The sequence below is a fragment of the Haliotis asinina genome, chromosome 2, assembly GCF_037392515.1.
Source record: "Haliotis asinina isolate JCU_RB_2024 chromosome 2, JCU_Hal_asi_v2, whole genome shotgun sequence".
NCBI lineage: Eukaryota > Metazoa > Mollusca > Gastropoda > Lepetellida > Haliotidae > Haliotis > Haliotis asinina.
In genome coordinates this window covers 32,472,380-32,485,527 of record NC_090281.1, presented here as the reverse complement: position 1 = coordinate 32,485,527, position 13,148 = coordinate 32,472,380, and positions in this window count along the sequence as shown.

Here is a 13,148-nt window from a genome sequence, read left to right as displayed (position 1 = left end):
TTTTTAAAAGAAATTGATTTTCTTATTGAATTGTAATTGATATGTTCTGTAGATAGTTGTATTTTAATGATTGGTAGTTTAAATTAGTAACTTAGATTGTTAGTGGCCGTACCCTCAAAGGGGGTTGAAGTATTGTAAAATTATTGTCCTCCTGAGAGGGTACGTAAGTCCAATACACTCATAGTCAATTTAAATCTACTACAAGTTTTTAATCGTAGAATATTTGTTGTTTTAAGTAATGGCTAAATTTCAGGATTATCGCCAATAGCTGAGGGGATGGTGTAAATCCAGCTAGGGTTCATGCAGGTAGCAGAAGTAATGTAAGTCCCCATGGACCTTAGTATGGTGATCTACCTTCAGTTGTTGGCGATCTATAGCCCCGGTTTTATGTTGTATTGTCTTCTTTAATTCCAATGTTTTATCTTTCAATGCTAGTTTATGTTCTGTGATACTCTAGTGTTTTTACTGTCCTTCGCTGACAGGTTTTACTTTTTCTCTTTTTTCATCCTAACATTACTATAACTTATATTGTTCTCGTCACGATATGGCTGCAATATTGCCGATGTGACGTTAAATGTTAACTCACTCACTAAATCCCCTATGATCATAGTATATCGACTCTCCCATACCCAATTCACTTAATCCTGAGAAATCAACCAGGCATGACATACCCACATCGCCTAATTAATTTTCCGTACCTATCGAGTAAAAAATACATAAAGGGAGGACACCCTCTTAACTAATGGGAGTGAGCATTGTAGGGAGTACCCTCACTCTCACAAACCCACATATTGAGGAGAAGCGGCCGTGTTTGTTGGGGATTCTTCTGGCTTTGCTAAATAAATCGTACATAAACATGTAAAATATTTTGCTTTGATTCTTTAACTACCCACATTATGACATTGAGACCATTCTGATTTATCGAGTAAAATACGATTGTATAGTTTTGAGTTTGAATCTTGGCATATTGTACCCGTTTGCCACTTTAGCACTCTATCTTTTTAAATGGGACGTGCATAATTTGGTGGTTTTTAGTATTCCACTTATTTGTTTTTGCTTTGTTTGGGTTTTTTTACTGCTAGTGGCCCAGCGAGTGAGGACCTGAAAGTTCTGAAAGTTCAAGGTTCATAAGAACGTACAGGGCACATTTCTCCTACCCCATTTAAGAATGTCCATTTCTGATGGCCAGTTCACGTGGCCTTGCGGGGGAGAATAGGTCATTAAGTTTTAACTCGCCAAAACTGGGAAAAGCATGCATCCACGGCAGACAGTGAACTGTAAAGCAGTGGTTCGAATCGACTATAGTTTGTACCATCTTAATATAATACATGATTTCAGCTTGTTTTGATGCTCTATTTACATAAAGTGATATTTAAACATTCGTTATGGTAAATGCGGTGTAGCAATGTGATGAGTATGCGGGGTTTCTTCACCCCATTTCATCCACCGATGAGAATGGTGGTGTCCTCAGATACACAACAGGACTGTCGAAAAGCAGTGGAGTGTGACAGTGCTCAACACTGTTCTAATGACACCCGGAGCGTCGACTGCCTTGGAGAACTTGTGCCCGGGAATAGCAGAAGACTCGTCTCTACTTTATTAACGAGCTAAAACACATACACAAAGGCATCGGTGAAAGAATGAGCTGTGGAACCAATTCCTGAATGATAGTCGCCGCACGAACAGTAGTCGAGAAAGTTGGCATCATCGTGAATCGAGGGTCTGTTAGCAATGTAAACTGCATATTGTAACACAGTGGCCACAATAAAGAGTAAAGGAGAACTTGACAGAAGGCTTCAGCGTCTCAACGACCAGCTTCAAAGACAAGAGATTTCCATAATGAGCTGTGCTCATCAGACTGTCGGCACCCGTGGCGAGCCACCTCCTCGTGGTGGGTGCTGGGTAACGCCAAGAGCTCGCCAACACCCCCGTTGTGGACCCGGGGGTATATTTGGTCCACCAACCCGTTAGCCGTGGGTTGCGGCCCTGTGTCGGTGGAGGAGGGGATCCTGGTGGTTGAGGGCAATAGGGGCCTGGAACCGTGTTCCTATTGCCTAACACACCACTTTGGCCCTGACTTCACCTAGACGGGTGGTCGAAAGGGCCCGGTTCGACCAACCGGCTGGTCACGCCAAGCCCTGTGCATGGTGATTATATTTGCACAGTACATTATCATTTGGGTCTTGGACATTTTTGATTTGATATTTGGACATTAAATTATTGATAACTTTACGCTTGTGTGTTCTACTCTGTAATATAATTACATTGCCTAGAGTCCCGTGCCAGAAGGCGGTGGCTCATGGGCCAATCTGGTGACGTTGACCTCCAGATTCAACATGTGTCCAATTTCTTGTCACGGGCTGAACCACCCTGGCATTTAATATGGTATACAAATGTTGCTATTTGTGTCATACTCACTAGAGTATAGCATCCCTGTATCCCTGGTGTCGGCATCTAGGATATCCGATGCTATTTGACACCGTCCTTGTTGACACTCCATGGTGGGTGGGGAGCAAGGATGCTGAATTATTTTCTTTTCATCATGGCTCAACAACAAGCTGGTTCATCTCGTCATGAAAAGAAAAGACGTCTTGACGAAATAGATCACCCCACAGAGCAAAGTCAGAAAAATATAGATTCATGGGCTCGGTTTCTTGTGATAGAAGCTGCGGATTTTCTTCCTCTCAAACTCAACCCTTTTGCCGTTTCAAAGGCTATATCTGGTATTTGTGGTGAGGTGAAAAACGTTACTCGTCTCCGTAGTGGCTCACTTTTGGTGGAATGTTTACGGAAACAACAGTCTCTAAATTTGTTATCCATCAAAACATTTGCAAATGTAGAGGTTCGTGTTTCTATACATAAAACATTAAACTCATGCCGTGGCATTATTCGTGACAGGGCACGTTGCCTTGCTGATATGTCTGAAGAGGACATTGCTTTAGAGTTACAAGATCAAGGAGTTTCAGCAGTGAAACGGTTCACCTTTAAGAAAGACGGCATTGTTACAAAAACTAACACCTATCTCTTGACCTTTTCCCGCTCTTCACTTCCAACATCTATCAAAGCAGGTTATTTCAATATCGGAGTGGATGTGTATATCCCAAGTCCACTGCGATGTTACAAATGTCAGCATTTTGGACATGGCTCAAATTCTTGCCGGAACTCTGTCGTATGTTATCGTTGTGGCGATAGTCATGACGGGTCTGACTGCAAGAAAGATTACAAGTGTGCAAACTGTAATGGTGCACATCCCGCTTCTTCAAAATCGTGCCCTGTGTTCCAGCGTGAGTCTCAGATTATGAAACTTAAATGCGAGAAAAATGTCTCATACATGGATGCCAAAAAAATGCTAAATCAAACCTCTACTCCTTCAAACATTACCTACGCTACGGCAGTGAACTGCTCTGTGGTAGTGTCCTCTACTGCATCTCAGACTGACTTGTCTTGGGTCAAGACGGCAACACCTATCTCTTCAGTTTCAGCCACTATACCTACTGCCACTGTTATTCATTCTACATCTGGTTCTCAGACTGATGAAACTGAATCCGAGTCATCATCTCAAAAGACTGTTTTGCAACCAGCCATCGATAAATCTAAAAAGAAGAAAGGAAAAAAGATTAATAGGGATAAACTACCTGTTGTCCCCACAGTTCCAGAGCTTCCTCTTGAAAACTCATTTGGACCTCTAGCTATGGAGGTAACTCCATCCTCACAAGATAGGCGGAGAAGCTTATCCTCCTCACATTCACGAGAGAGATCACCAATTGAGGCGCCATGACTCAGTTGTCTACATTAATGCAATGGAATTGCAGAGGACTAAAAAATAATTTCAGTGAGGTACAATTGCTGATACAAGATTTACAGCCGTCAGCCATATGTCCCCAAGAGACATATTTAAAATCTACAGATAACTTCACTTTAAGACAACACAGTGATTACCATTCCTTTTCTCCCCGAGGAGATAGAGCAACAGGAGGTGCTTCTATCTTAGTGCGACAGGGTATAATACACAGCCCTGTTCCACTTACTACCAATCTTCAGGCTGTAGCTGTTCGACTGACCCTGCATATTGCATTGACTCTGTGCAGCTTGTATATCCCTCCGTCTTCTAATATCAGACAGTCGGATCTTCAAAACCTGTATGATCAACTCCCAAAGCCATTTATCATCATGGGTGACCTTAACGGACACAGTCCGCTTTGGGGAAGTGCCGACACTAATACTAAAGGTAAAATCCTTGAGGAATTTATTTCCGATAATAATTTGTGCATTTTCAACAACAATTCCGCCACGTATCTACATCCAGCTACGGGAACATATTCTTCCCTGGATCTGTCACTTACCGATTCAAACTTGTATACTGAATTTGAATGGATGGTCCATGATGACCTATGTGGGAGTGATCACTTCCCCACCCTTCTGAAAACAAACAATCCTGGTGATGATCCACCTGTATCTAGAAGGAACTTCGCCAGGGCTGACTGGTCATTATATGAAACACTGTGTGTTGAACACTTGAAGCATGATCTTTTCAGGAACAGTCAAGATCCCATACTGTCGTTTTCAGATCTTCTAAATAAAATAGCTGACAGAGCAATTCCACAGTCCTCTGCAACTCCACACATTCGCAAACCATGGTTTAATAACGAGTGTAAACAGGCCAGAAAGAGTAAGAAGAAAGCTGAAAAATATTTTCGCAAACATCCGACGGTCCATAATTTAAACAGAGTTAAAATCTTCAATGCCAAGGCTAGACGTGCGTTTAAACAGAATAAGCGTCAGTCTTGGCGGAACTATATTTCCCAAATAAATTCTCGCACGCCAATTTCAAAGGTGTGGAACATGATCCAAAGGATAAAAGGTAAAGGATATAAATCGACTGTTCAGCATCTAAAGGATGGTGATAATGTATTAACTAATAAAGATGACATAGCCAATAAAATAGGCGAAACACTTGCCAAACATTCTTCATCATCTAATTATGCTCCTGAGTTTCAAAAGTATCAGAAACAACAAGAGCAGAAAAGGATTAATTTTAACTCAGACAACGGTGAAGATTATAACGAATTATTTTCGTTACATGAGCTCCATACTGCCCTTGAGCAAGCTCATGATACAGCAACAGGGGCTGATAACATACATTATCAGCTCCTGAAGCATTTGCCTGAATCGTGTTTGGAAATCCTTTTAGAAATTTTTGATCAAATTTGGACTTCAGGTAATTTCCCACCTTCCTGGCGTAATGCAATTGTAGTGCCTATTCCAAAGCCTGGCCGGGATCATACTGATCCGTCTAGCTACAGACCAATCTCCTTAACAAGTTGTGTCTGTAAAACCATGGAACGAATGGTAAACAATAGATTAACATGGTATCTTGAAACCAATAATCTTATAACAAATATTCAGTGTGGTTTCAGGAAAAATCGTAGTACAATTGATCATCTGGTACGATTAGAATCCTTTGTTAAAAATGCTCTGGTAAATAAACAACATGCAGTATCGATCTTCTTTGATCTCGAGAAAGCATACGATACCACTTGGAAGCATGGCATTTTAAAGGATTTACATGGTTTCGGTTTAAGGGGTCGTTTGCCCCTTTTTATATCACAATTTTTACAAGGCAGGCAGTTTCAAGTTCGAGTGGGTTCTACCCTGTCTGATCATTACAATCAGGATCAGGGTGTTCCACAAGGCAGCATTTTGTCTGTAACACTTTTTAGTATCAAGATAAACAGTTTATCCAAGGTTTTAAACGATTCAATTGATGGATCACTTTTTGTGGATGATTTTAACATTTCATGTCGAGGTAAAAACATGCATACTATTGAACGGCAAATGCAGTTGTGTCTAAATAAGATAAATAAATGGTGTTTGGAAAACGGCTTTAAATTTTCTAAGTGTAAAACTAACTGTATACATTTCTGCCGTAAATATAGACCACATAAGGACCCTGAACTGTATCTAAACGGCTCACCTATTAAAGTTGTAAAGGAGGCCAAGTTTCTGGGTCTTATATTTGACTCCCACTTGACGTTCCTGCCGCACATTAAATCCCTCAAGGTTAAATGTTTGAAGGCACTCGACTTGTTAAGAGTTGTTTCCAACTCAAAATGGGGAGGCGATCAAACCACCCTACTTCACTTATACAGATCACTCATTCGCTCCAAACTTGACTACGGTTCCGTTGTATATGGTGGAGCCTGTAAAAGCAGCCTGAAAATGTTAGATTCTATCCATCATCAAGGGCTAAGATTATGTCTTGGATCTTTTCGAACTTCTCCCGTTGACAGTCTCTATGTCGAGGCAGATGAGCCATCTCTCACTCAGCGACGTTTAAAATTATCTTTACAATATGCTACAAAACTATACTCTAACAAATCTGACCCGGCATTTGATTGTGTCTTTAACCCTCTTTATGAGGATTTATATAACAAACAGTCTTCTCTTATTCCACCTCTAGGGCACAGAATTAAACCCTTTCTTTCTTTAGCCGGCACTGAGCTGGAAAACATAGCTCCCTCGCGTCTTCTTTCTTCTCCTCCTTGGCAGTTGGTTAGGCCACAAGTTGACCTAACATTAACTTCATATAAAAAATCAGAAACTAATGAATTACAATACAAACAAGAATATAATCAATTAAAAACTAAATATAGCAATTACAAACCCTTATTTACAGATAGTTCCAAGGACGGTGGTGCAGTAGCTAGTGCCACTGTCATAGGAACGAGAACAATATCTTCTAGAATTCCAGATAACAGCTCTATTTTTACTGCAGAAGCTAACGCGATACTCACGGCTCTTAAATATATTGAAAGACACCCTAAACATAAACAGTATATAATCTATTCAGACTCTCTTTCTTGCCTTCATGCTATTAAAAACCTCTCATGTAAACATCCACTTGTAATTGAAATTATTGAATTGCATAATGATCTTGCCACTGGCCAATACGACATCGTCCTTTGTTGGTTACCCAGCCACGTAGGCATTTCCGGGAACACAATGGCTGATCTTGCTGCCAAGGCAGCTCTCAACAAATCTGTGACACCACTTCTTATTCCATACACTGATTATAAAGCTACAATTAGATCGTATATCCGAGATCTGATGCAAAAGAGGTGGGACACCCAAATGGGTGTAAATAAATTACATGCAATAAAACCTTATATTGGTTATACCCACTTGGGTTGTCAGTCCAGATTTGAGGAGGTCATTATGAGGCGATGTCGTATTGGCCATACGAGATATACTCATGAATACCTTTTGAAAGGTGAGGATCCTCCATTCTGCATCCCTTGTGATGAAAGAATCACAGTCAAGCATATCCTGCTTGACTGTGTTGAGTATTCCATCACAAGGGATCAGTATTTTAATTCACAAACTATGAAGGATCTTTTTAGCAATATTAGCCCTCATTTAATTATTGCATTTTTAAAGGAATTAGATTTGTTAATTGAACTGTAAATAGATAAATATTTTAAAATTGGAAGATTAAATTAGAAACTCAAATCGTTCGTGGCTGTACCCTCAAAGGGGGTTGAAGTACCGTAAAATTATTGTGCTCCTGAGAGGGTACATAAGTCCAAAAACATTTGAAGTAAATTTCAGTTTTCCATCTTTTTAATCGTAGAATAAGTGTGTTTTTAGTTTATGGCTAGATTTGTCTACAATTGCTAACAGCTGAGGGGATGATGTAAATCGAACTAGGGTCCATGCAGGAAGCAAATGTACTGTAAGTCCCCATGGTCCCTAGTATGGTGATCTACCTTCAGTTGTTGGCAACCTATAGCTCATATTTATATTGTACTGTCCTCTATAGATGCATTGTTTTAGGTCTATTCACTAGTTTTACATTCTACTCTGTGATATTCTAGTTAGTTTTACTGTCCTTCGTCGACAGGGTTTTACAATGTAAGTGCTATTAATTCATTTGTATTATCCTAATTACTCATTAAATGCTCTCGTCACGATATGGCTGCAATATTGCCGATGTGACGTTAAATATTAACTCACTCACTCACTCACTCACTCATCAGACTGTCTACCTCGCTCATAGTGACCACATTACTGTACTGCATAACGTATTTTGTTTTCCTTCATGTCCGGAGCATCGAACGCCATAGTGTTGACGTCTGATTACCTCCTTACGTAATACCCAGGCAAGTTGTTTGTTTGAGGAGTAAGAGGATTAGGCGGTATGGTCGACTAGATTTCTTTGTTTAACTAATCCCACACGGCCTTCACCAATAGAGGGAATGATTTCTGTTCAGTTATGACATTGCTGTTCTCCATATGTCTCTGTTGTCTCCACACATCTCTATGTTGTTGTATTTTTGTGTGTTTTGAAACTGTGATTGGGACTAGTGAACAAGCTTTACAGTACCTCACCCATACAACATATAATACAAAATATAAATGAAGCATATGTCGTCATCCATATGAACTATTATATAATAACATATGCATACATATCATTACAGGCACCCATGAAGAGCCACCTCCTCGTGGTGGGTGCTGGGTAACGCTAAGTGCTCTTCTCCCGTGTGGACCCGGGGCAGAATGTGTCCACAGCACCCCATTGCTGGTCGTAAGAGGCGACCAAATTGGGCAACCTGTTTGCCGTGGGTTGCGTCCCGTGTCGGTGGAGGACGGTAGTCTGGTGGTTGAGGGCAGTAGGAGACATTTTATCTCCTTTTGCTCAACACACCACTTCGGCCCTTACGTCACCTAGACGGGTGGTAGAACTGGCCCAGTTCTATCAATCGGCTGGTCACGCCAAGCCCTGAGCTGAAACTATGATATGCTCAAAACTTTATGAAACTGTTGATTTGATTTTTCATGCTTGGCCAAACTATTTGGATTCCATAATTTCAAATGTATCATGATATGTTTGTTTTTGCCTAGAGTCGTATGCCCAGAAGGCGGTGGCTCATGGGCCAATCTGGTAGACTGATTATCAATTTAATCCTTCTGCTGGAGTATATCATCCCAGTATCCTTGGTGCTGCAAGTTGGAGATCCACTTGTATATAGCATTGTCTTTATGATACTCCGTGGTGGGTGGGGAGCTGGGCTGATGAATCTTTAATATTTCGACATGGCTCTTGAAACCCCCTTGAAAAAAAAGCGTCAACTTGACAATGATCATGGTGCGAATGAAGGTTGCATACCTCTTACACAAGTTGAGTACTGGCCGAGATTTCTGGTTCTAGAATCTCCGGACAAGCAGCCTATCAAACTGAATCCATTTGCGATTTCGAAAGGTGTGTATGGTATAGCAGGAGATGTTAAGACTATCAAACGTATGAGGTCTGGATCACTTCTCATTGAATGTGCCAAAAGACAACAGGCTACCAACTTGCTGTCTGTTGATTCCTTAGCTGGTCTCCCTGTTTCTGTATCTGCTCACAGGTCACTTAATTCAAGCAAAGGCATTGTAAAGGACCGTGATCACCTCCTAGATGATATGTCGGAGCTTGACATAGTTTGTGAGTTAAAAGCTCAAGGTGTGACAAATGTGAAACGTTTTACTCGGCGCCAAAATTCAGACGTACTTAACACAAACACATACCTGTTTTCTTTCGTCTCTCCATCTCCACCCAAAACTATCAAAGCAGGTTATTGCAGCCTTACAGTTGAACAATATATACCCAACCCACTGAGGTGTTTTAAGTGCCAAAAGTTTGGTCATGGGGTAAATTCATGCAAAAGTACTATTACTTGTGCCCACTGTGGTGAGAAATCACATGTTACTGAGGACTGCAATAGCAACTTTAAAAAATGTGTTAACTGTTCTGGTGATCATTCGTCCTCGTCAAAAGAGTGTCCCATATGGAAAAGAGAGATGCAGATTAATAAAATCAAAACTGTTCAGAACATTACCTACAATGAGGCTAGAAAGCTTGTACCTTCCTGTGATCCTAATGGTTCCTATGCCTCCGTAACTAAAAGACCAGCATTGATAACATCTTCTATTGGCTGCCAAACAGATTTGACGTGGATACATTGCATTAACCCAGAACCCTCCTGCATGTCCGATTCATGCACACAAACTACTGCTGAGCCTTCTTCAGCTGTACAGATTCCTGTATCGTCTCCTGCTTCTGTAACCCCAAATCAACAAACAGGGGTACAGAATGACTCAGCACCAATTTCACATTCCAAGAAAGGAAAAAATGCTTTATCCAGATATAAAAGTGACTCATCTCGAAACAATGAAACGAATAGAGCATCAAAAGGTTCTGATGATCCCATCAAACTTTACAATAAATTTGGATCATTTGAAGGGATGGATGTTTCAGAGAGCATCCCTCAGAGAACAACAAGTTTGTCGCCTAAACGTAATGGGCGTGCGAGATCTCCAATTAATCCGCCTAAGAGATGAAACGTTCTCAGCCCTTGCTTCAGTGGAATTGCAGAGGACTAAAGAGTAACTTAAACGAAATACAGTTACTCATACAAGATCTTAAACCGTCAGCATTATGTCTTCAAGAGACATACCTAAAAAATACAGATAACTTTAATTTGAGACAATATAGTGATTATCATTCTTTTTCTCCTGTGGGAGATAAAGCTACTGGAGGCACTTCTATTTTGGTTCATCAGAGCGTTAGTCATAGCCCTGTCACTCTAAATACAAATTTACAAACTGTTGCTGTTCGTCTCACTTTACATATGGCCCTGACACTGTGCAGCTTGTATATACCTCCCTCTTCAAATATTCAACAATCAGATCTTCAAAATCTATATGATCAACTTCCGAAGCCATGTCTCGTCATGGGTGATCTTAACGGACACAACCCACTTTGGGGAAGTGTCAACACAAATACTAAAGGTAAAATCATCGAGGAATTCATATCCGATAATAACTTATGTATTTTTAATGATGATTCAGCCACTTATTTACATCCAGCTACGGGAATATACTCTTCCCTGGATATATCTCTTGCTGATTCTAATTTATATAATGAATTTGATTGGGAGGTCCATGATGACCTATGCGGTAGTGATCATTTCCCCACCATTCTTAAAAGCATTATCCCAGGGGATGATCCAGCCTTATCCAGGCGAAACTTCTCTAGGGCTGATTGGTCATTATATAACACACTTTGTTCTGAACAATTAAAACCTGATGTTTTCGTGAATAGCGAAGATCCTATGCAGTTGTTTTCTGATACACTTAATAACATTGCTGACCAAACTATACCCAAGTCCTCTGCAGTTCCACACATTCGTAAGCCATGGTTCAACAATGAATGTAAACAGGCCAGAAAGTGTAGGAAGAAAGCGGAAAAGTATTTTCGCAGACATCCTACTGTACATAATTTAGATAAAGTAAAAATTTTAAATGCCAAAGCCAGACGTACTTTCAAACAAAATAAGCACCAGTCATGGCGAAATTACGTTTCTAAAATAAATTCACGCACGCCTATGTCAAAGGTGTGGAATATGATTCAAAGAATAAAGGGCAAGGGTTCTAGATCTACTGTCCGCCATCTGAAGGATGGTGATAATTTACTAACTATTAAATCTGACATTGCTAATAAACTTGGCGAAACTCTCGCCACGCATTCATCTTCATCCAATTATGTCCCTGAGTTTCAAAAGTTTCAGAAACAGCAGGAGAAGAAAAGATTAAATTCTAACTCAGACAACGGTGAAGATTACAATGAATTATTTTCACTATATGAACTACAGTGCGCCCTTGAGCAAGCTCATGATACAGCAACAGGGGCTGATGATATCCACTGTCAGCTCCTAAAGCATTTGCCCGAATCATGTCTCGAAACGTTGCTTAACATTTTTGATACAATATGGACATCAGGAAATTTCCCAGCTTCCTGGCGAAATGCCATTGTAGTCCCCATTCCAAAACCTGGCCGGGATCATAGCGATCCGTCTAATTACAGACCAATCTCTTTAACAAGTTGTGTCTGTAAAACCATGGAACGTATGGTGAATAACAGATTAAATTGGTATCTTGAAACCAATAACCTGATCACAAATATACAGTGTGGTTTTAGGAAAAACCGTAGTACCACTGATCATTTGGTACGTTTAGAATCCTTTGTTAAAAATGCTCTGGTAAATAAACAACATGCTCTATCGATCTTCTTTGATCTTGAGAAAGCTTACGATACGACCTGGAAGCATGGCATTTTAAAGGATTTACATGACTTTGGGTTAAGAGGTCGTTTGCCTCAGTTTATATCACAGTTTTTAAAAGACAGGCAATTTCAAGTCCGAGTGGGTTCAACCCTGTCTGATCATTACAGTCAGGATCAGGGTGTCCCTCAAGGTAGTATTTTGTCCGTCACTTTATTTAGTATTAAGATCAACAGTTTATCCAAGGTTTTAAATGATTCAATTGATGTATCACTTTTTGTGGATGATTTTAATATTTCCTGTCGTGGTAAAAATATGCGTACTATTGAACGGCAATTACAGTTGTGTTTAAATAAAATAAATAAATGGTGTCTTGAAAACGGTTTTAAATTTTCTAAATCCAAAACTAATTGTATACACTTTTGTAGAAAATATAAACCGCATAAAGACCCTGAACTATCTTTAAATGGCACTCCCATCCAAGTTGTTAAGGAGGCCAAGTTCTTGGGTTTAATTTTCGATTCTCATTTAACCTTCTTACCGCACATTAAATCCCTTAAAGCTAAATGCCTGAAGGCACTAGATTTGTTGAAAGTTGTTTCCAACTCAAAGTGGGGAGGGGATCAAACTACCCTCTTGCACCTATATCGATCACTGGTTCGTTCGAAACTCGATTATGGCCCCATCGTATATGGTGGAACCTGTAAAAGCAACCTTAAACTTCTTGATTCTGTCCACCATCAAGGCCTAAGACTTTGTCTTGGGTCGTTCAGAACTTCACCTATTGACAGTCTCTACGTTGAGGCCGATGAACCATCTCTTACTCAACGTCGTATAAAATTGTCTTTACAGTACATTACTAAATTATATTCTAATGAATCTAATCCTGCATATAATTGTGTGTTTAATCCACTTTATGAAAATTTATACGACAAGAGGTCTTCTCTTGTTCCACCTCTTGGGCACAGAATTAAACCCTTTCTTTCTTCGGCTGGCATTGAGCTGGAAAACATAGCTCCCTCCCGTCTTCTTTCTTCTCCTCCG